Source organism: Eptatretus burgeri, chromosome 2 (assembly GCF_056783735.1).
Source record: "Eptatretus burgeri isolate ZD-2024b chromosome 2, Ebu_testis_v1, whole genome shotgun sequence".
In the NCBI taxonomy this organism is placed as follows: domain Eukaryota; kingdom Metazoa; phylum Chordata; class Myxini; order Myxiniformes; family Myxinidae; genus Eptatretus; species Eptatretus burgeri.
The window spans coordinates 112,942,170-112,966,776 of NC_140962.1; the positions used below are offsets into that span (position 1 = coordinate 112,942,170).

At 43.9% G+C, this 24,607-nt stretch overlaps 1 protein-coding gene across 22 annotated transcripts in view; it reads left to right on the top strand.

Annotated features, from left to right (window-relative positions):
- Positions 1-24,607, top strand: part of LOC147032852 (3',5'-cyclic-AMP phosphodiesterase 4C-like) — a 638,164-nt gene that overhangs the window by 573,955 nt on the left and 39,602 nt on the right. The gene's annotated exons all lie outside the window — the stretch shown is intronic.

Consider the following 24,607-nt stretch of genomic DNA (forward strand, 5'->3'; position numbering starts at 1 on the left):
CAAACACATTTAATTACGTTCAGCTGTACAGCTTTCATGTAAACAATGTTCCCAAAAAGCATAGAATCTGTTAATATTCCACTCGCAAAGTAATTAATCGCTCATTCAAACTTTTCTTTAAATATATGAAATTGATTGCAAGGAAAACTGCTTCGTAATCCTTTGTATATATATACAGACCAAAGGATTGGGGGGGGGGGTGGTGGGGGGGTGGTGGGAGGGGACAATCTATATGCTGCCCCTCCTCCTAAAAGTGGGGGAGAGGACATGTCTACCCCTCTTCCCCCATCCCCAACTGATCAACGCCAAAGTCTGGACCCAAAATAAAAATATATATTTTACTTTTAAAGTTAAATAAACTCATTTTCTTTTTGTCGGTTTTAATATTGCAGGTACCGTTAATAAAATACTCATATGGCTTCTTATACAAAGAAAGAGAATGTGGAACTTGTGTTTCTGGAAAAGCCAGAGGGAAGCATTTCAGTTATTCCATGAAAAAACACCCTGCGAAACCAACACCATGTCATTGATTCGTTGGAAAAGCATTTCAACGATTGAAAGCGACTGCAAGTGTTGCTGATAAAGCTCGTAATGTTCGTCCTCGCTCCTCCACAGACGGAACTAATTCTGAGAATGTTCTTGCAACGGTTGCAGGAAGCCCAAAAAAGCGTTTAGAAAAATTAGTCAAGAAAAAGGAGTTGGTCGTTCTTCCATTGCAAGAATTGTAAAAGGAAACAAATACCAACCACATGAGATTACCTTCGTTCAGCATCTTCATGGAGTCCATGCCGCCCAAAGTACGCAATTTTGTGATTAGGTAATGCATAGACTTGATGTGGAACCGACATAATCAGTGATGAAGCCTCGTTCCATTTGATCGGGTGAGTCAACCTTCATAATTTCCGATATTGGAGCGATGAGAATCCTAATTGGACTGATGAAGCTCGTTTTCAATATGATCCGAGAATTATGGTGTCATGGGCTATTCATGGTGATATCCTACTTTTTTTTTCCGAAAATAATGTTTCCTGCACTGGCTACCTCGTTACAAGAGGTTTTGTTTCCTTATTTGTGCATGGTCTGCCTTTAGTGCAATTGAGAAAAGTATGGTTTCAACAGGATGGAGCATTGCCACATTATGCCACTATTGCTCAAAACTAGCTACACGAAATGATACCTTTTGTGTAGATAGGATGCCATGGCTCGGTAGAATGGCCCCCACAGTCCAGATCTAATGCCACTACACTTTTTCCTCTTAACAAGACCAAGCAGTTATATCAGAGCTGAAGGAATGTGCTGACATCCCTCTTTCCTCCTTAAGAAACATTCAGAGAAACAAATGACCGTTTTTACAGCCATTTTTCCCTGCTGTGCAGGGGTTGGCTTTTTCTTGAGGCAATGTTTTATGGCCGGATGCCCTTCCTGACGCCAACCCTGGTCGCCTCTTACGACACACAGGGATATGGTACACCTATTCTAACCGGGGCATACACCGGGACCAGTATACTGGTACTCATTTCGCCGACCTCGGAAGGATGACAGGCTGAGTCAACCCCCTGGTGTTAATTCAGCAGCCAACGGGGCTTGAACTCAGGACCCTGGGATCCCAAACCACCAACCTAACCACTAAGCCAACACCAGGCTTATTCAGAGAAACATACGTGTAAAAATTGTTATATGTACCTGCATATGCAAATTATTGGGAATAAATTAAAAGTAAAATGTGTGTATTTTTTTTTCTTATGTGTCCAGACTTCTGACACACACACACACACACACACACACACACACACACACACACACACACACACACACACACACACACACACACACACACACACACACACACACACACACCTCCAGCACTTCTTATCTAAAAAAGGTAAGATACTTGCTGCAGGAGTCCTGATCAACAGGGAGGGGCTGTCACATGTCCACCTTGTTTAGGTACCCAGATCCAGTTAAGAGGAACATTGTTTCAGCCAGGATAATAAATATCATCTTTAGATGGGCAAACCAGCTCAGTTGTAGTCTGTGAAAAACCCAGGATCACCCACTGCCTAATGTAGCTGTTACACTTGCTTTTGCAGAAACATGCCATCCCTTGAAAGAGCAAAACATGCCAACCCTTAAGAGAACAATGTTCATTTTTCATTACTATTTTTAATTACAACTTTTTTGGTTAAATAAATCTTCCGTAAAAATGTTATGTAAAATTAGCAATTAAGGATGAAATATGTGTCGATAATTAATATTTCCCTTCTGTAAAGGAACATACTCCATTCATGGGATGCCATGTCAGTTCATTTTCTATGGGCAATCCACTCTGCAGTGATGGTGCCCAAAGAGCCAGAATCATGTCTCTGAGTTGATTCCTTCCTCCACAGGGTGGTCTGATGTCCCTTGCTTTATTGACTTCTTCCCTCTGCCACCAAAGGTGGAAAGAGGTTTTCACCCATGTCTGTCTGTTTATTATGACGAAAATTGAAAATTTTCATCACATGTTGCTCTGCCTCATTTGTTTGTATGTTTGGCTGTGTTTCAGATATTGAGGAGTGTGCTGAATGAGTGTGTGAGACTTTGTTAGGTTGGAACGGAGCCCACAAATGTTTGAAAACCATACAGTTTCAATGACAGAGGACAGTGGAGAAATGCTAAGAGTGGGGGTCGGATGGGGAGGGGGGGGGAGGAGATGGGAAAGTAAGGAGGGGGCGAGTAGTTCGTGCTCTTTCATCCTGTGCAAGTGGTTCGTGCTCCGATATCCTGAGCAAGTGTTCGTGCTCCGTCATCCTCAGTGAATGGTTCGTGCTCCGTCATCCTGAGCAAGTGGTTCATGCTCCATCATTCTGAGCGATTGGTTCGTGCTCCGTCATTCTGAGCGAGTGGTTCGTGCTCCGTCATTCTGAGCGAGTGGTTCGTGCTCCGTCATTCTGAGCGAGTGGTTCGTGCTCCGTCATTCTGAGCGAGTGGTTCGTGCTCCGTCATTCTGAGCGAGTGGTTCGTGCTCCGTCATCCTGAGCGAGTGGTTCGTGCTCCGTCATCCTGAGCGAGTGGTTCGTGCTCCGTCATCCTGAGCGAGTGGTTCGTGCTCCGTCATCCTGAGCGAGTGGTTCGTGCTCCGTCATCCTGAGCGAGTGGTTCGTGCTCCGTCATCCTGAGCGAGTGGTTCGTGCTCCGTCATCCTGAGTGAGTGGTTCGTGCTCCGTCATCCTGAGCGAGTGGTTTGTGCTCCGTCATCCTGAGCGAGTGGTTTGTGCTCCGTCATCCTGAGCGAGTGGTTGTGCTCCGTCATCCTGAGCGAGTGTTCGTGCTCCGTCATCCTGAGCGAGTGGTTCGTGCTCCGTCATCCTGAGCGAGTGGTTCGTGCTCCGTCATCCTGAGCGAGTGGTTCGTGCTCCGTCATCCTGAGCGAGTGGTTCGTGCTCCGTCATCCTGAGCGAGTGGTTCGTGCTCCGTCATCCTGAGCGAGTGGTTCGTGCTCCGTCATCCTGAGCGAGTGGTTCGTGCTCCGTCATCCTGAGCGAGTGGTTCGTGCTCCGTCATCCTGAGCGAGTGGTTCGTGCTCCGTCATCCTGAGCGAGTGGTTCGTGCTCCGTCATCCTGAGCGAGTGGTTCGTGCTCCGTCATCCTGAGCGAGTGGTTCGTGCTCCGTCATCCTGAGCGAGTGGTTCGTGCTCCGTCATCCTGAGCGAGTGGTTCGTGCTCCGTCATCCTGAGCGAGTGGTTCGTGCTCCGTCATCCTGAGCGAGTGGTTCGTGCTCCGTCATCCTGAGCGAGTGGTTCGTGCTCCGTCATCCTGAGCGAGTGGTTCGTGCTCCGTCATCCTGAGCGAGTGGTTCGTGCTCCGTCATCCTGAGCGAGTGGTTCGTGCTCCGTCATCCTGAGTGAGTGGTTCGTGCTCCGTCATCCTGAGCGAGTGGTTCGTGCTCCGTCATCCTGAGCGAGTGGTTCGTGCTCCGTCATCCTGAGCGAGTGGTTCGTGCTCCGTCATCCTGAGCGAGTGGTTCGTGCTCCGTCATCCTGAGCGAGTGGTTCGTGCTCAGTCATCCTGAGCGAGTGGTTCGTGCTCCGTCATCCTGAGCGAGTGGTTCGTGCTCCGTCATCCTGAGCGAGTGGTTCCTGCTCCGTCATCCTGAGCGAGTGGTTCGTGCTCCGTCATTCTGAGCGAGTGGTTCGTGCTCCGTCATTCTGAGCGAGTGGTTCGTGCTCCGTCATCCTGAGCGAGTGGTTCGTGCTCCGTCATCCTGAGCGAGTGGTTCGTGCTCCGTCATCCTGAGCGAGTGTTCGTGCTCCGTCATCCTGAGCGAGTGTTCGTGCTCCGTCATCCTGAGCGAGTGGTTCGTGCTCCGTCATCCTGAGCGAGTGGTTCGTGCTCCGTCATCCTGAGCGAGTGGTTCGTGCTCCGTCATCCTGAGCGAGTGGTTCGTGCTCCGTCATCCTGAGCGAGTGGTTAGTGCTCAGTCATCCTGAGCGAGTGGTTCGTGCTCCGTCATCCTGAGCGAGTGGTTCGTGCTCCGTCATCCTGAGCGAGTGGTTCGTGCTCCGTCATCCTGAGCGAGTGGTTCCTGCTCCGTCATCCTGAGCGAGTGGTTCGTGCTCCGTCATCCTGAGCGAGTGGTTCGTGCTCCGTCATTTTGAGTGAGTTGTGAAATAACACCCGATTTCTGAGCCACTTGCCATCTTCACGTATTTTCTAAATTACCGAGCCAAATTTTGTTTTTTCCACCCATCACACAGAATTGTTTATAAAGAATAATGTTTGTGAACATATCCCTGAAACGTCTATGTAAATGCAACATTGTTTTTCAGTGAGAAGTACTCAGGGTCTTTGGGTTGTAAACCGCTGCAGTCGTACTGCAGTACAACTTTGGGTTGTAATGCAGTCAGTAATCATGCTGACTCTCACCTGCTGATTCCCGACAATTTTGCGATATCAGTCATACGTGTGTGTGTGTGTGTGTGTGTGTGTGTGTGTGTGTGTGTGTGTGTGTGTGTGTGTGTGTGTGTGTGTGTGTGTGTGTGTGGTTTTTTTCATAAAGCATAACATATTCTCTCTGCTAGCTCCTCTACTCCCACCCCCCCTCTCTCTCTTTGTCCCGTCCTTGCTCTACCCCCACCCAATACACTGCAACACACTCCTTACACACCTACCTCTCTCACTCTCTTCTCCCTCTCTCTGGACATATCCGGATGATGGTTATGTCTGGACAGTGTTTGTCTCCGGACGGGAGTTTATCTCCGGTTTTGTCCGAATAGTGTTTGGCTCCAGTTGCATCTGGCGGGTTTTGTCTCCAAAGTGTCCGAGTGGTGTTTTTCTCTGGGCCATATTTTTGTATAACCGGTTGAAAATGGATTTCAGACATTATTTTGTTTCCATCTTCACTATTATTCTGCGCAGAATCATTTTGATGAGACAGTATGAATCGTAATCAATGCTGCACCGCACATCTGCCTTCCATTCCTCTCACCTCATGCTGTCTTCCCTTCCCACACCCCTCCTCACTCCCCCTCCCTCCCTACTTCACCTCCCTCCTCTCTTTCCCCCTCCATCTCTTCACTCTCCCCTAACCCTTTCTCTCTCTTCCCCCCTCTTTTTCTCCCCACCCTCCGTTTAGTATTCTCATCAGCGAAGCGATGGGTGGTATTTCCAAGTATATAATAAACGAAAAGCACGGTGAGGCATTGAAGCTGTGAGTCAGTCCGGGAAGCTGTGAAGACTATACGCCTATTAATCACGTCCTGTTTGAACGTTTATTCCCCAAGACCAAAAAGACCCACACCCCAAAAGTCCACAAGGACCCCGGAGACCCGATAGACCCTGAAGACCCAGAATTCACCAAAGACTCAAAAGACCCTGAAGACCCTTTTGACTTCTTCGACCTTAACATCATTTAGACCCCTTACACCCTTCAGACAGATTCGACAGCTTAGGCCCTTGACCATTGAGACCACTTGGACCTTCTTGGTGTTTAAGCCACTTTAAATAAATATAATATATACAGTCACGGCCAAAAATATTGGCACCCTTGCACTTTTTTCAAATAACTCACAATTTTCTCGAAAAATAAGTTGAAATTGACAAAGGTATTTTGTCTCCACAATTCTGTATTTCACTGAAATATTACATAACCTTTGTTTTTAATTCAGAACTTAATATATCCTTTTAAATTAGAAAATATAAAGAAATGGCATTGACAAAATTATTGACACTCTCAACTTAATATTTGGTAGCACAGCTTTTGGACAAAATAACTGCAGTCAAGCACTTCCTATAGCCATAAAAGAGCTTCCTACATCTCTCCACTGGCACTTTGGCCCACCCTTCTTCTGCAAACTGCTCCAGTTCTCCCAGATTTGAAGGGCGCCTTCTCCCAACTGCTGTTTTCAGATCTCCCCACAGGTGTTCAATGGGATTTTGATCTGGACTCATTGCTGGCCACTTCAGAACAGTCCAGTATTTTGTCTTGAACCTTTCCTGGGTGATTTTTGAAGTGTTTGGGGTCATTGTCCTGCTGCAAGACCCATGACCTTCGACTGCGACCCAGCTTTCCGACACTTGGTTGAACATTGTGCTCCAAAATGCCTTGGTAATCTCCTGATATCATGATGCCATGCACACATTCAAGGCACCCAGTGCCAGAGGCAGCACAGCAACCCCAAAACATCACTGAACCTCCTCCATGTTTGACTGTAGGGAAGGTCTTCTTTTCGTTGAAGGCTTCATTATGTTTTCTGTAAACATAGAGATGATATGCTTTCCCAAAATGCTCTAATTTAGTCTCATCTGTCCACAGGACATTCTCCCAGAAGGATTTTGGCTTGTTCATGTGTGTTTTGGCAAACTCCAGTCAGGCTTTCTTACATCTCTCTCTCAGCAGTGGGTTCCTCCTGGGTCTCCTACCATAGAAACTTCTTTCATTGAGTTGGCGACGGATTGTGCGAGTTGAAACTGTCGTGCCTTGTGTCTGAAGGTCAGCTTGAATCTGTTTGGCAGTTGATGAAGGTGCTTTCTCCACCATTCGACCAATCTTTACTGTAATCTTCGATCACGTTTTCTCTTGCGGCTACAGTGCCATGGGCCTTAAACTTCCTGATAACATTGCGTACAGTGGACACAGGAACATCAAGGTCTCTGGAGATGGACTTTTTTTATTTTTTTTTTTGTATACCTTGTCGAGGCTCGTATGAGAGCTAACACACAACTCACAGCAAGGGGGGCATGAGACAAGAGGGGCGGGAGTGGAAGGGACAAAACAGTGGGGAACAGACACATTAGGTGAACTGTGGAAGGGAGAGGGATGGGGGTGGGACGGGGAACATGGCAAAGAGAAGATGGACATTACAGGGACTTTCAGGAAGGAAAGCAGGGGAATTGAAGGAAGTGGGCTTGGGTGGATTATCGGGGGTAGAAAAGATCGAGGATTTGGATGGGGGAAGATAAGAGGTGGTGGTGAACAGCTGTTTTGAAAGCCTGGAGGGAAGAATGGGAAAGAATAGAGTGAGGAAGTTTATTCCAAAGGCGGGAAAAAAGAGGAATGAAAGATTGAAGATGAGCAGTGATTCGTGATTTTGGTAGTTTTACCAGAAGGGGGTTGTTGGCGGACCTTGAGTGCCCTGTGGAAATGTGGTGGGGACAAATCGCAGAGAGAGCAGGGGGGGCAAGGCTGGAGAGGAGTCGGTATAAGACAGAAAGACCACCGACCAACCTGCGGTGATTGAGTGAGAGGCCCAAAGACTCAGCTTCATTGCGGGAGATGCCGATGATCTTAAATGCCCTGGTTTCGACAGCGTGAAGCCGAGAAAGGTGGGAGGCAGGAGCACCAGCCCAGAGGGGAGAGCAGTACTGCATCAGGCTACGGACAAAAGCGTTGTAAGTGGTCAGGAGCTCAAGAGGGCCGAGGAAGGACTTTGCACGACGGAGGATTCCCAGTCGGCGACTGGCTTTTGAGGCGAGGTTGGAAATGTAACTTTCCCAGGAAAGGTCATGGCAGATAGTGAGACCCAGAAGCTTGAAAGAAAAGACTTCTTCCAGAGGATTGTTGAGAAAGTGGATGGGGGGGGGGTTTCTAAACGGTCCTTTCGAAGAGACATAGTGAGAGTGTGAGATTTGTCTGGATTGAAAGACATGTTCCACGTGTTGGACCAGTTTGTGATTTTATCCAAATCTGCAGTGAGCGAAGAAGCTGCTGCTTGCCGGTCTGAGGGATGACAAATGGTACGGCAGAGGGTGGAGTCGTCGGCAAAGAGAAATAGAGGATTTTCCAGAGAGTCGGAGAGATCATTGATGAAAACCAGAAAAATAACAGGGCCCAGAACGCTACCTTGAGGAACTCCAGCCTGCACAGGAAGAGGGGATGAAAGAACTCCATTTAGGGCCACACGTTGACTGCGACAGGAGAGGAAGTCTGCGAGCCATGAGTGGAGATGGCCTTGAATACCATGGGAAGAGAGTTTGGTGAGTAGTGCAGGGTGCCAGACTGTGTCAAAAGCACGTGATATGTCCAGGGATACGGCTCGGATTTCCTGTCTGGCATTGAGGACCTCCATCCATTGATGGGAGAGCAGAAGCAGCATATCCAGGGTAGAGTGACCTGGTCTGAAACCAAATTGATGATTGGAAATCAAGCCATTGGAGAAGAGGAAGGATTTCATGTCTGAAGCGATGATGGATTCCATAACCTTGCTTATGATTTGGAGAAGGCTGATTGGTCTGTAGTTACAGGGATCTGTTTTTGCACCTTTTTATGCAGCGCAGTGATGTTAGCAGATTTCCAAGCAGATTGCAGATGACCTTGGGCAAATGAGAGGGTGAATAGAACAGAGAGAGGGTGAGCAAGAGCAGAAGAGCAGGCTTTGAGGACACGTGGGCTGATGCCGTCTGGATTGGTTGCAGAATCTGACTCGAGGTTTTAAAGCAAGCTCTCCACCTTGTCAGGAGAAAAGGACACAGAGTCCAGGGACAGTTGGGTGCGACTGGGTAAAGTGGGTAGAGAAAGTAACGGGTTTAGGACACAAGATTTAGCTGCAAACACTGAGTTTAGACATTCAGCTTTATCACGTGTGGTATCAGCAGTGCGGCCATTTGAGGTAAGGGAGGGGATGGAGGGGGAACATACACCAGAAACAGGTTTGATTAGATGCCACCAGGATTTTGAGGAGGGAGAGAGGTTTGAGAGTTCAGACTTGAGATGAGAAAGATGTTTTCTGGCTCTCCTGAGGGTAGATACACACTTGTTCCGAGCTTTGTGGAAGGAACTGAGATTGCCCTCAGTTGGGTTTGCTTTCCATGAAGCAAAGGCAAGTTGTTTCAGGACAACTGCCTCGCCACAAGCTTCAGTAAACCAAGGGCTGGAGGAAGGTTAGGACAACTGAACACGAGAGGAGATAAATCTGTGCATGAGGGAGAGCAAGTTTCTTTGAAAGGATTCCCAGGATGAGTTGATGTTTGAGAAAGTAGTGATAGGAGACCAGTCTGTAAGTTTGATTGCTGCTCGGAGACCCTGCCAATCGGCTTGAGTGAAATGCCAGACTCGACGGCGGTGAGGTGGTTCTCTGATAACAGCCAGAGAGATGTCCACTTTGACAAGGACGTGGTCAGAAGAACCGATTGGAGCGAAGGAAGAGCAGCAGATATTGTCAGGGAAATTTGTCAAAATCAGATCCAGAAGAAATGGAGTACCATTGGTTGAGATCCGGGTCGGGAAGTTGACCGATTGAGTCAATCCTAATGAGTCGCAGAAAGCTTTTGCTGAAGTGCCATGGCAGGTGAGAGAGGTACCCACACCTAGCCAACTGGCGTGATGACAATTGAAGTCACCACATAAGAGGAAGAGAGAGTTTGGATGAGAAGATGGAAGATGGTCCATGTTTTCGGATAGTGAGGTGAAGATGGAGTCATCACTGTTCGGTGGACGGTACAGTACACATATAAACATGAGGTGGGAGTGGAGGGGAAGCCGAAGCCAGAGGTATTCCTGGGAGTGTGGGGAAGTGAGAGCAGTGCATGGAGAGTGAGGAATAGAGTCTTTGATGAAGAGAGCAACACCTCCACCAGGATGAGGCTCAGGTCTGTCATACCGTAAGAGGGAGTAACCGGGGAGAGATACTTGGGAGTCAGACACGTCTTGGGAGAGGAAAGTTTCTGTTAGGCAGATAATGTCTGGTTTGTCAGTGGCAACCTGTATGGAAAGATCTGAAAAGTTTGAGCGAAGGCCCCGGATATTTGAGGTCCACACTTTTAATGAAGAGGTAAGGGAGGAGGCTTTGGGTGCAGGAGGTGGAGGGGGAGGGTAGGACAAGGGACGAGGGGGTAGGTAAGGAGGGTTGTTGAAAGAGTGTGGGGTATTGCAGAATAGCGAGAGGAGGGGGCCGAATGAGGAAGAGAAAAGGCTCTGTGGTGCTGGGGGAGAGGGGGGGACAAGAGACGAGGAAGAAGGCAGTTGAGGATTTGAGGAGGTGGAGTGAAGAGATGGAGGTGAGAGGGCAGAGGAGGGAGGCAGCTTGGTGGATGAGAGGGGGGCAACATTGAGAAGGATGAGTGAGGGGGATGAAAGGTGGGGGAATTTTTGGGAGAGGTGAGAGGGAGGCTTGGAGGGAGAAGAGTGGGATGGTTGCTTTGAGAGTGAGGGTGAGGGGGGTGAGTTGGCACTGAAGTTGGAAAAAAAGAATGGTTGATGGAAAGCGAACATCCATGGCAAACTGTGGTTTTTAAAAGTTTTAGGTCAGAGATGCGATTTAACACAATTCTTGATGGATGCAATGAAGGCGAATTCAGACAATGGAGAGAAGAAGCGCTGTAATAGTTGGATTTTTTAGGCAAGGAATGAAGGAGAGCTCGAAATGAGAGCAGTCTGTTAAAATAGCAGAAGAGTAGTGCATTAAGAAACAGTAAAGAGTACCACATGTGTGAGAGAGGAAGATGAAGCATTATAAGATCGTTTTTGTTGTTAATATTAATGTTTGAGAGAGTTCAACAGATTAGGTCATGGAAGTGTAGAAAAAAATCGAGGAAGAAGACGAGGAGGAAGTTAAAAGGAAGAAGAAGAAGCAGAATCGGGAGAAGGTGAGCGTGTTGTTGTTGTTGGGTATTTTTTTTTTTTTTGAGATAAGAAAGAGATTAGTTGGGAGAATGGGGGATGTTTGGAAAGTGGGGAGGATTAAAATTGAAGGTAATGGGGAGGATAGAAATTGAAGGTAATGGGGGAAAAAAAAAAAAAAAAAAAAAAAAAAACGATCGAACACCGAGTGGAACCGGTAGGCCTCAAGCCTAGGCCAAGGCCTAGGCCTCAAACTCCAGGTAAGAACGTCGACAAAAATACTCACAAAATAGCACGATTTTTGAAACAAAACCGAACTAGGAACACACAGTAACATGTAGGTGAGAAAATTACACAGTTAAAACGCGACAAATAACGATCGGAAACTTAAAGGCCCGGTCACACCTTGACGTTTTAGCCAACGCATGCCGATTTTTGAATTTTTTTCTAAAACGCTGGCACACGTTGAATACGTTATGGGTAAGTTTTGATAACATTGAGAGCACGCTGAAAAACACTGCCATACGTCGTTGTACGCTGGCTTTAAACGTTGTACTTTTTGGTTGTCCTCAAATTTTTTCATGCTTGAAATTTCACGACGTATGCCGGCGTATGACTCACACGTTCTGCTACGCTGGCCACAAGTTGTATGTATGGTCTGCGATCGTTGACAGACGTCAACACATGCTACTTGTAAGTTAATCATAAGTTGAGACACGCCGAGGTAATGTTTAGCGTACCTGAAACTTATTTCTAACCTATGATTAACGTGTTGTTGGCACGTTACGCGATCGTTGCCACACGTCGACAGACGTTACTTTTAAGTTACTCATAGGCTGAAAGACGTCGGTATAATGGATCGTCCTTGCGTCAGCGTCTACGGCCACGGCCAGGACACTTATTTGCAGCATTCTTCAAACTTTTCTTCGGCATGACGAGGATGTTCACACTTCGATGTCTAGCTTGGCTATGATTCCAATTGTCCATCGGCAGCGTCTATTTAAAATAGTCGAGTTTGAGCGTTTTAACACGTTCAGAAGAAACGCTTCAAATTTCCAAACCCCAGCGTCAAAAAACAAAGGCGAGTGACAGCAATTTAAATCGTTCATTGTAAACAATGAAAATAGCTGAGTGGTACCGTTTAAAAGTCGTTGAGTGTAAAAAAAATCCAATTGTTGAGCGCAAGCGTCTACTTTCAATAGTGGAGATGCAGCCATTTAAATCGTTGAGTGGCAGCTTATGAATAGCAAACCCTACGTCACCGGCAAAGATAAACTGCCGCACGATATGGATAAGTTAGGCTATCGTTGGGCATAGTTTGTGAATGCCGGCTTCACGATAATTATTCGTTGGTATATCGTATCTATCAGTAATCAAAGCACTCTATGCACATTATTAGTTCATTGTGCATTTGTCCAACCCGTTATGAATAGACCTAAATCGTAAAAACAAGCTATAGCTCATTGTTGAAAAAGCCCCATAAAAAATTAGCCGCGAAGAACTTCGAACAATGGTGAAAAGATGTCTCCTACCCGTGGACACGCGGACGCAAGGACGATCCATCATAACCCACACCCTCCCCCTCACACTCACCTACTACTGCCAACATGAACAAACTACTACTAATACTAATACTGATACTGATACTGTTACTGCTGACATGGACATCAACTCAAAAAGGACTCGAACACTGTTGGGTTCCCCTTTTATGAGCAGCATTTTTATATATCAATTCCCAAAACCGCTGGGAAAACGTCTTTATATGGCAGTTGTAAGTTAGAAACACGTTCATTTTTTTTTTTTTGTCGACCGGAAGACGTCATTGGAATACGTCTACATACGTCGATGTGTGTTGGGACTACGTAAAGAATTGGTTCAAAGCACATCAAACATAAGTTAGAAATAAGTTTCACGTAAAAAAGACATTACCGCGACGTGTTTCGACTTATGAGTAGCTTATAAGTAGCCTTTGTGGACGTGTGTAAGCGTCCACATATCGTGTGTAAAACTTATCCCCATCGCATGCGGAACGTGTGTCATACGCCGAGTACGTCGTAAAATTTTGAACATGTTGAAAATTTCCTGACGTACTCTACTTACTACGACGTATGATAGCGTACTTTAGCGTTCTATTCACGTATACCAAACTTAGTCATACCGTATTCGACGTGCCCCAACGTTTTAGACACATTTTTCTTGGGTCGGCATACGCTGGCAAGATCGCCAAGGTGTGACCGCGATGTTGACACTTCCATTTCTACGGCAGTTATGATTCGAATCGTTGTGCTTCAGCCTTTTAATACGACATCACGACATCGTCGGCGATGCGTGCAACGCGCTATGCCTAAGTTAGACTATCGTTGGGCATCGGTTGTGTAGGCCGACAACAGGTTCAGCATTCTTTGGTATAAGTTATCTATAACACAACGAAACGTTCTGTGTCCGTTACCAATGCGTTATACATAAGACCAAGTCGCTCTGAATACGTCCGAATCTTTAAAAAAAAAAAAAAAAAAGTTCAACGTAAGCCAGCGTTTTACATACATTTTAACACGTTGCCATCGCTGGCTAAAACGTCAAGGTGTGACCAGGCCTTAACTTTGAGAACGTCAGCAGGGAGCCCCGAAGAAGACCTCTCGTCCAAAGGAGACTTGTAGCTTTGAGGTTGTCCATGCTTGGCTACAATTTTGTGTTTGACCTCCTCAGACAATTCTCTGGTTTTCTTTCTTTTCTCCATGCTCATTGCGGTATACACAGTGACACAAAACAGCAGAATGACTCCTTTTCTCTATTCAAACTGATTGAATGAGTGATTTTTTTTATATTGCACACACCTGCAACTTACCGCAGATGAGTTCATTTCCAAAGTAAAGGAGAATTACCTGCTTGAAATCTTATTTCTTATTTCTAACAACTTCTAAAAGGCATCAATAATATTATCTGGCCTATTTTAGGATTTGTGTGTAGAATAAGCGAATATTTCGTATTTTTTCAGCTTTTTTTGTTTTGTTCCGCTGCAAACAAAAGAAATACATATGTGGATACCAAAATATTTTTTTATTTCAACAGTTTTCTGGAAAAATGGTGCAATATTTGAAAAAAAAGTGCAAGGGTGCCAATATTGGTTGGACCCATTGTTGGACCCATTGGTTGGACAGCTGATCAGATGTCACCCACAATTGTATCCTGAAATACTTAACCTGAAGTACCCAGAGGACCCAAATGACCCTGAGGACTTAAAAGACTCCAAGGACTCAAAAGACCTAAATGACCCAAAGACCCACTGAACCCCAAAGTTCCCCGGAGACCCCAATGACCCAAAGGACCTAAAAGAGCCAATGGACCCTGAAGACCCAAAAGACTCCAAAGACCTAAAAGGCCCCGAAGACCCAAGGGATCCAAAAGACCATGAGGACCCAAATTCCCTAGATAACCCAAAAGAACCAGCAGGACTATCTGGGACCCATGGAAATTCTGCACAATCTAAAATGTGACTTCAGGTCCCTAAACTGCCCACACACACACACAATCCCAAGTCCTCAACTCCCCTCCCAACTCTCTCCTCTCTCTGCTCCCCCGCCAACTACACCCAAGCTCTATGCTCCCCTCCCGCTTTCTCCAAATCCTCAAACCCCCTCCCAACCCAATGTCCTCAACCCTCTCCCCCCTCTCAAAATCCTCAAACGCCTCCATCCCCAATCTCTCCCCCCTCTGCCCTCCTTCCCCCTAGCCAACTATCTCATCTTCACCAACACTCCTTTCTTTCTTCAAGTCCTCACCTGCCCCAAACCCCAGTACTCAACCCCCCTCCATCCCAAGTCCTCAATTCCCCCCCCCCCTTCCCAACAGCTCAATCTCCCTCTTCCAGCTCCATGCATCCTCACCCCAACTCTCTGTCCTCCCCTCCCCATTTCATACTGTTCTTAACAACATTACACAAAGACTCAGAGAACTTTGGCACATGGGATATATATTTGGGCTTTCATGGCTGTGTTGTTCCAGTCCCCGTTTGTTAGAACAATGTTAAAAGTAAATAAAAATGGAACATTAAATTCACAATCACTTCTCCCTTTTTCCCCTTATCTATCTATCTATCTATCCATCTATCTATTTATTACTAAAACTCTCATCTTCTATGTTATGTATGTATGTATGTTCCCGAAATACAGCCAAAATGGTACATAATAGCGCAAAAATTTTAGGGCCACCTTACTCAACATTGGCCTGCGGTGTGCAGTATCAATTCCCGATTCAGTCAAGTCCTCTTTGGGAGTATTTGATCAATGCAAACAACCTCAGCGGTATAGTTCACTGGAGCTCTTTTTTTTTTTTTTTGAAATGATTTTATCTTTTATCAACCGCTGTCACAACGGGAACCCAACGGGTTCACGGGTCGTCTAGTCCTTGCTATAACTCACGGACTGGTGTTTGTGTGTTTGTTTGTCGTGCGACTCCTGCAGTTGTGAGCCGATTACATCCAGACTTGCTATTTTGGATCAGCATGACCACCATTAATGTATAGGGGTGTTTTTTTCTTTGCCAGTGGTCTTGGGGTGGGGGGTGGGGGGGAGAGGGAGGGATGCAAATTCTCAATGTAAATGTGTATCGTGTGGCGTCGCCTCCAGGTGGGGGAGGGTATGTCACCCCATGCGGTGACCCGTAACAACTTAAGCTGATACGATATTACAAGTCTCCACCATTTACAGAACAGTATTCCTGTCCCCACATTTTCAGGTGCAGTTAGGTGTTTTGAATTATAATCTTTAGGTATGTTTTTGCTTCATGCACATATCTTCATGGGTTTTTAAATTGCATTTGCCCACACAGAACTGTCAATTGCTATACACCGCCCAAATATAGGTATGCATCAGAAGAACGTGTTGCATGCTTGGAGCAAGATCGCTCGTTGCGCAGATACTCTGCTATATTTTTCGTTGAGCAGATACTCTGCTATATATTTGTTTTATATTTTTCCCTTTGTCCGTTTTGTAACTGTGTGTAGAGGCGCCTCGACTTTTGGCTGTAAATGACCACGTTTCGTTACCTCGTGCTTTGATTTATTCCTCTTATGAATTCCTGATTTATGTTCATTAAACCCCTATTTATTAAGATTGCTCGTGTCTGTATTCGTTGTGGGTTCGAGTATAAACCCTTCTTCTCCGTCCTGGTGAACGCATCTGGTACGTGCCTTTGCCGCCCTCCCCTCCCACGAGCGCATTCATCTCCAAGGATCTCATGTTGGCCTCCAAGGTAGAATTGTTCAGCTATCCATTCAGGTCAGTCTTAACCGGAGTAGACACGAGAATACTTTAGACCTTTTTTGTGTACATAGTTGAGGCTCATGGAAGAGCTAGTATTATTAGCTACACTGAAAGGATCAGGACACAATAGGACAAAAGGAACAGCTGAGAGAGGGTGGGGGGGAAACACCAACAACAGAGTGATCGTCATTTCGTATGCAGCCTATGGCTGCTGGTTGCATCATTGCTGGGAGCGCAGCTATGCCACTGATTCAGTGCCCCCGGTTTCCAGTAAGCTGGGACTCATTTTGCCGACCTCGGAAGGATGAAAAGCTGCTTTAACCAACCTGGTGTTATTTAATGGCATGACAGGGGCTCGCCAGCCATCTTAATCGTTAAGCTCACACCAGGCTTAACAGCAGAGTTGAAGGCCAAGATAGAGGCAGACTTGGACAAACAATGGATGTGGGGAATAATGAGGGGTAGGTGAGGATGCATGGGGTGGACAAGATGGGTACAGAACATAACTCTCAGAAGAGAAATCTGGAAATTTGGAAGGATGAGGGATTAGGGTGTGGGGAGTTAACAAGGGTAGAAAAGATCATGGTTTTGAATTAGGAACGATCTGAGATGGTGGTGATCAACTGTCTTGAAGACCTGGAGGGAGGATTGAGATTGAAGCGAATATGGAATTTGGTTCCATTGTCGGGAAAAATGAGGAACAATGAGTGAAGGTGATCAGTGAACCCTAAACACCCATTTTAGACCGCTTAGACTCCTGAAAACCTTTGTGCCCTTTTGACCTTTAGACCCCTCCTGTGACCATTTAGATATGTAAATAATGTTGAAAAATACCATTTTAGACCTTTTTACCTCACTCGCGTCATGTGTCGAGAGGCGCCTCTTATTGTTCGTCGTGCGACTCCTGCAGTTGTGGGCCTGCGGTCTGCAGTATCAAGTTTTATCAATATCAACCACTAACCCTAACAGTACATAATAATACAAATGCAGTATCAGTATCATCCACTAACTCTAACAGCTTGTCAAGGACAAGGTCACATAAAATCATCAATTTTCATCTGATTGACTTAAAATTTTAAGTTCTCGAAATTCTGGTAATAATCATCACTGCCAGCAGATCCTCTTAGACCACTGAGATCCATTGACTCCTTCAAACTTTAGAGATTAGACCCTTTATGACCCTTTGACACTTATGACATTGTCACCCTTATACACTGTCAGAACCCTAAGACCCTCTAGACCTATAATTACTGGTGGAACATACCCTTTAGACCTTTGAGACCATTTTAGACCCTTTAGACCGCTTTAATCTTTTGACTGCTTAGATCCCTTGACCCTTTAGACCCTTGAAACACTGTAGATCCTTTAAGACTCTTGAAGACATTTACACCCTTAAGACACTCAGACTCCTTGACCCTTAGACTTTTAGACCCATTCAACCCCTTTAGACCCTGACTATTGGAAAATACCCTTTAGATCTTTAGACCCCTGAAGACCCTTTGGACCACTTAGACCCTTTGGACCTTTACACTCCGAAGGCACCTTCGACCCTTTAGACCCGCTAGACCCCTTTAGATGCATACCACACAAACATCTATAAGAGTCTTCTTATCTTGCAATATACAGACTGCTTTTTCTAGCAAATAATGTGCAATCTCCAACCACCTGGAGGGTGGGCCCTCTGCTGGGTTGAACAGAAATTGCATAGTGGACCACTCAATTGGTTCACCAATCAAAACCTGGAAGCATATTATTTCTGAGTTCAAAAGGACAAGGTCACATAAAATCATCAATTTTCATCCGATTGACTTAAAATTTGAAGTTTCCATATTGGGTAAGTGAAGCCTATCGTTTGAGGTCAAATCTCAAGGTCACATACAATCTGGAATTTTCATCCTTATTCACTCGACATTTAAACAGGATTTGCATATTGTGTCACAGACCTGGTTCACCAAAAAACGAAACGATCGATTTAACCTTTTTCAAATGTCAACGGTTTCCATGATAACAATTTCACCCTATTATAATTAAATGGGTCTTTTGTGAATTTATTATTACAATACCTCAGTAATTTTTCAAGATATCAAGTTGAAACTGACATCTTATTTGTGCATGTGTGTGTAGTATATGGGAAGAGAATTTGGTCAAACTTGGTCAAAGGTCAAGGCTATCCAAAACATTTATTATGCCACAATTAGAAAATGTATCGACCAAATTTGTGATGTATAGCAATCGATCATGTAAAACGCTTGAGAGGTCAAATTTTCGGAATTATCAAATTGCTGTTTCCATGGAAGCTGTTGTTTATTTGGATTTCACAACTCCTGTACTATGCATGACATTTTTACTTGTATAGTGATTTCTAGATTTTTCAATTTTTACTAGATTTTTAAAGTTTGTTGGTTGGTCTTGTGTGTTATTCTGTCTGTTTGTTTGTTTGTATGTCAATCGCCGACAGATCACAATTTCAAACTGATATTCACGAAGCTTCACCACCTGGTAGAGTTCGTCATAAGCAAGATGCCTATTGTTGTCGAGGTCAAATGGCCAACATAGGCCAAAGGTCAACAACTTTTTTCAGATTTCTAAAATCCTCAATTTTCATCTGAGTGACTTGAAATTTGAAGAGATTTGCACCTCAGGTCACTGAATTCAACCACCAATTCTTTTTGAGGTCAACAACAGCCAAAAGGTCAATATCAGCCAAATTTCCAAAGTTGTCAATTTTCATGCGAATGACTTGAAATTTGAAAAGGTGCTGCATGTTTGGTCATGGAATTCAACCACCAATTATTTTTGTGGTCAACATAGGGCAAAGGTCAACAACTTAGGTGGAATTTCTAAAATCCTCAATTTTCATCCCATTGACTTGAAATTTGAAGAGGGTTTGCATATCAGGTCACTGAATTCAATGAATAAGTATTTTTGAGGTCAACATTGGCCAAAAGGTCAACATAAGCTAAAAAGTCGACACAGGCCAAATTTCAAAAATTGTCACTTTACATCCGGTTGACTTAAAAGTTGAAGAAGATTTGCATATTTGGTCATTGAATTCAACCAACAATTATTTTTTATGGTCAAATTTGTTTGATGGATTTCACAAGTAATGTGCTATGCATGACATCTTTCTTGTTACCTTCGCCGAAGGAGAGGGTATAGCATTTGGGTCCGTTTGATTGTCTGTCTGTTTGTTTGTTTGTCCGCACAGAAGTTTTGTGTTTTCCCCGCAACCGCTTGTCGGATTGAGACGAAATTTTCACCATCGGTGTGACCACTCATGTAGAATAATGTCATAGGTCACATGGTGTGACAGCCATGTTGGGAAAATGGAAAAACTTTGGACCTCCATCTCTGAAACGAAACCGAGGAAAAAATTGAAACTTGGCACATGGAAAGTACTCCTCATGGGGAATAAGTGTAATTATTATGATGCCATAGATGCCTTCGTTATGACGTCATAATTGCATATGGAGAACGCTACATCTGATGAGTATGAAAAATTTTGATGGTCATAGGGTCATAAAATGGTCCACGGAAAATAAAAATTGTTGACATTATCGGTCACGTTATTTGGCAGCCATATATATATATATATATATATATATATATATATGTATGTATATATATATATATATATATATATATATATATATATATATATATGTATGTATATATATATATATATATATATATATATGTATGTATATATATATATATATATATGTATGTATATATATATATATTTTTTTTAACTTTCAAAAATCTTCTCTGAAGTGGCCGAACAGATCGAGGCACAACTTTACACGTATGACCGCCTATCCATGAGGAACAAAATGTTCACACATAATGGTGTCATAAGTCACATGTTTTGGCAGCCATATTGGATTTACCCGAAAACTTACTAAAATATTCTCCAGAATGACTGGACAAATTGAGTAGTAACTTGAAACAAATGTTCCCCAAGCCATGGGTGTACAAGTTTGTTAAGGAATAATTGATGTCACATGGTTTGGCAGCCATATTGGATTGAAGAAAAATATTAAATAATGTTTTCTCTGAAACTGCTTAATCGAATGACGTGATCTTGTAGTGATGAGGAATACATGTTGTAAATTTCAACTTGATCAGATGCATGGTCTGCAGAATTATTTAATTTTTTGATAACGAATATTTTTTTCTTGATTATTATTATTTTTTTTTTTTGAAAAAGGCTCACTTGGCTTTGCCTGAGTGGGTTTGAGGGTAGAGGAGTAGCAGCTGAAACTCTAATCCTATCCAGGTTCCTCCTGATGACTTAATCTTTGCTTTTTGCATGTTTCGGTTCCTTCTGATGACTCCAATGCAGGACTGTTCCGATTTGGTCTTCCATTTGATTTGAATTGAATTTATTTAAATCCCATACTAACTAAATTCAATTGAATAATGAATAACAATAGTAATAATTATAATAATGGTGAAAAAGCGTCATGGGTTCAGGGTCAGGTGTCCTATGAAAGCGGGATGTCTTGGTACCGACTTGGTCTTGGTCATCACTGCCAGCAGTTAAAAGTAGCAGTCCTAATTATGTCTTATTAATTATGTAAATACCAGTACACAAACACCACACAAAACAAGTCCTGGCGAGGGTCTGCAATCTCTGATTGCTCTTTTTATTGTTATTGTTTGTTTGTCTGTCTGTGGACAGGATATCTCAAAAAGTTGTGGTCGGATTCAAATGGAATTTGGTGGAGAGGTTGGGTGTGTGACAAGGACGAATTGGTTAGATTTTGTTGAAGATCTGGATCCGATAATTTTTTAAGTAATCCTTCACCATTGAGAGATTTGGCCAAAAACAATATGTAGCATGATATTTCAAAAGGTTGTGGACGAATTATTACAAAACGAGGTGGATGAGTTGGTTAGGTGACGAGCAGAAGCGAATTAGATTTTGGTTAAGGTCTGTATCCAGATCTGGCCGATCAGTGGGATACAAAACATAAACTCTTCAACTTGGTGGAGGTATGCGCTCCACTGAGTGCCATTCTTGTTCTTTTTTTTATTTTTTTTTTACTGTTTTTCACATTTGGAGGTGAGGAGGAAGGGAGATGTGCTTGGGACCAACAGACTTTTTGGATTTCCTCTTTTATATCCACTTCTTTTCTGTCCCATTCTTATTTCCACTTTTGCTTGGAATGAAAGTCACAAATATTCTCCATTTAATTTTTAATAATCCTGCAAATAATTTCAAGTATTTGTGTGTTTGTTTGTTACTCTTTCATGGCCAAACCGTCGAACCAAGAGGCCCCACTATTTTGGTGTATGTACTTCAGAATCTGGGCAATGTTTTAAGCTACCATACTTTGTCTATGACGTCCATTTTGAGGCCAGTAAAGGCTGCTCTGGAGTGTATATTGAAATGTAGGGTCAGACAGTTCTGCCACCAGCCTGCAGGCAAAAGGTAAGCAGCGTGAGGCCAATAACCCCATTTTTCATTGTCCAACACATCCCAAATTATGGTACCAGAGGTCTTACACCGGGTAAAGCTCACTACCATGAGGGCAATAACACTCTTCGTTTTCAATGCACAACATGTGCCAGAACCACGACATAGTTTTTCTCCATGCAGTGCCGGGTACCGAAGCTAGTGTGATATATTGAGTAATCTCAACAAGAGATGGTATATGAAAGACTTTCAGGAGCAATAGGTTTTATAAAGTACTCCTTGACTACAATTACTGCTTTAATGGGCACAATTAATTTCACTTTCTTGTGGGTCAGGGGTGTTTGGCCTGAGTCTTTTCATGAACATGCTGGCCAGGCCTGATTTGGTTAGGGCAGAGATTTGAAATTTGGCAAGGGTATTAGCAATCTCTCTCTATCGAGTGCAGCCTGTGGATGCTGGTTGCATCATTGGTTGGGATGCGGCTATGCCGCTGATGCAGTGTCCCCCTTAAAAGTGCACTGGTGCTCATTTTGCCAACCTCGGAAGGATGACAGGCTGAGTCAACCTCCTGGTGTATTTTAATTCAGCGGCCAACGGGGCTTGAACTCAGGACCCGAGGATCCCAAGCCACCACCCTAACCACTAAGCCAACACCAGGCTTAGGTACTACCAATAACTCACCCACTCATAACTATGCACTAAAGATTAGCGTGGTTTGGCTCGCTACACTTGCCTCTCCACTCGTCATTGCAGAGATTGACGTCACAGATTTGCTTTGTTGACATGATTTACACCAATCATAATACAAACATTTCTTTTCTACAAATTTATTTTGTTGTTAAAGTCTGTTGTTAAATTTATTATCTTGCCAAAACGAAGTTTTTGCAAGATATGTTAGTCAGCTTGTATGTTTTTTTTTTTTTTTTTTTTTTGTTTGTTTGTCTGTAATCACGTATAAAAAATTCTGCAGAGCACAGTTATCATTGGAAATTTTTGTAACTTCGTATATCAGAGGCCTATAGAGGTCCCTTTCAGTGCACAAAATTTTGAAGGTCAAGGTCAAAGGTCAAGGTCACTTTGTCGCAAATCAGGGGAGTCGACGAAACCCTTATTTTTTGAGTAATTTTGATCGGATCGTCTTCAAACTTCATGGGAATATAGTTCATGGTCTGGCGCTCAGCTGATTAATTTTTGGTGGCGATTGGCCTTCACCTTCATATGTTTTTTTGTTTGTTTGTTTTTGGTCTGTAATCACGTATAAATCACTCTGCAGAGCACAGTTATCATTGGAAATTTTTGTAACTTCGCATATCAGAGGCCTATAGAGGTCCCTTTCAGCGCATAAAATTTTGAAGGTCAAGGTCAAAGGTCAAGGTCACTTTGTCGCAAATCAGGGGAGTCGACGAAACCCTTATTTTTTGAGTAATTTTAATCGGATCGTCTTCAAACTTCATGGGAATATAGTTCATGGTCTGGCGCTCAGCTGATTAATTTTTGGTGGCGATTGGCCTTGACCTTAATGGTTAGCACCTCGGGTCAAACATATTTGACCCCAAGGTCAAATTTTCAAGTTTTAGGAACCATATCGTGTAGTACCTCAAATTGAACACCTCGATGAGTGCTTTCTAGATATGTCAAGCTTGAGACATTATGACGTCATTTGGTGACGTTATGAGGCAAAAGCATATTTTTCATGGTTACTCTGTAGAACGATTCTCATCGGAATCTCTCGTAGGCAGATATTCCTCAAGGAGTCGCTCCTGGTGGATAGCAGCTCTGTTCACCTCAGTGTGACCTTAAAGAAGTCACACGTGGTCACCTTTTGACAAGATGGTTTATTTTTTGTTGTTAAATTTATATTGTCAAAATGTTACTAAAGTCTAAGGGGTCTAAAGGGTCTTTTGAGTCTTCAAAGTCTTTTGGGTCCTCAGGTGTTCATGGTCTTTTGGGGTGTTTCTGGTATTTGGGGTCTTCAGCATTTTTGTGGGTCTTCGGTGACTTTTGAGTCCTTGTGGACTTTTGGGTGTTCAGGGTATTTTGGGTCTTCGGTGACTTTTGGGTCCTCGTGGACTTTTGGGTCTTCAGTGTATTTGGCGTCTTCTGGGTCTTTTAGGTCTTCGGGGTATTTTGCGTCTTCGGAGGGTTGCTTTGGTCCTCAGGGTATTTTTGGGTCTTCAGTGATTTTTGTGGCTTTGGGGACTTTTGGGTCTTCAGGATCTTTGGGGTCTTTTGGGTCTTTTAAAGGTCTAAAAGGGTTTCAGCAGTCTAAAGCGTCGAAAGGTACTTTCCAATAGTATGTAAATAATAGAGATATAGTCACATGGACGGAGGGAAGGAGGGAAGGATGGACGCACTACTAGTACTACTACTAGTACTACTACTACTACTACTACTACTACTACTACTACTACTACTACTACTACTACTACTACTACCACAACCACAATCGATCTACAATCGTTTACACGTCCTTGTGGGTTCACTGAAGGAAGTAAATTGCCCGAATTATTTGACGAACCAACTGGTCAAGCTTGGCTTTCAACTGTGCCAGGCTAGAGTGCCAGTGATAACTCACTGTTTGCGAATCAATCACACCTTGGGATTTTCACCAACTAATGCTAGCAGAAGAGACACCTGGCTTTATGTTCCACTGAAGAACTATGCACACATTGATACAACTCCTTCCCTGCGAAACAATTTTGACAAGTATCTAGGATACACAGCTCATGGACAAGTACTCCACCTCTGAACTATTCAGTAAGTCTGAGTAACTCACATGAATCTTGTACCCCGAGAAGCAAGTACTGTCTCTCTAAAAAAAAAACATTGGCATGTGACTATTATGAGTATCTTGTTTGTATAACTTTATCAACCACCCTCTTATAAGT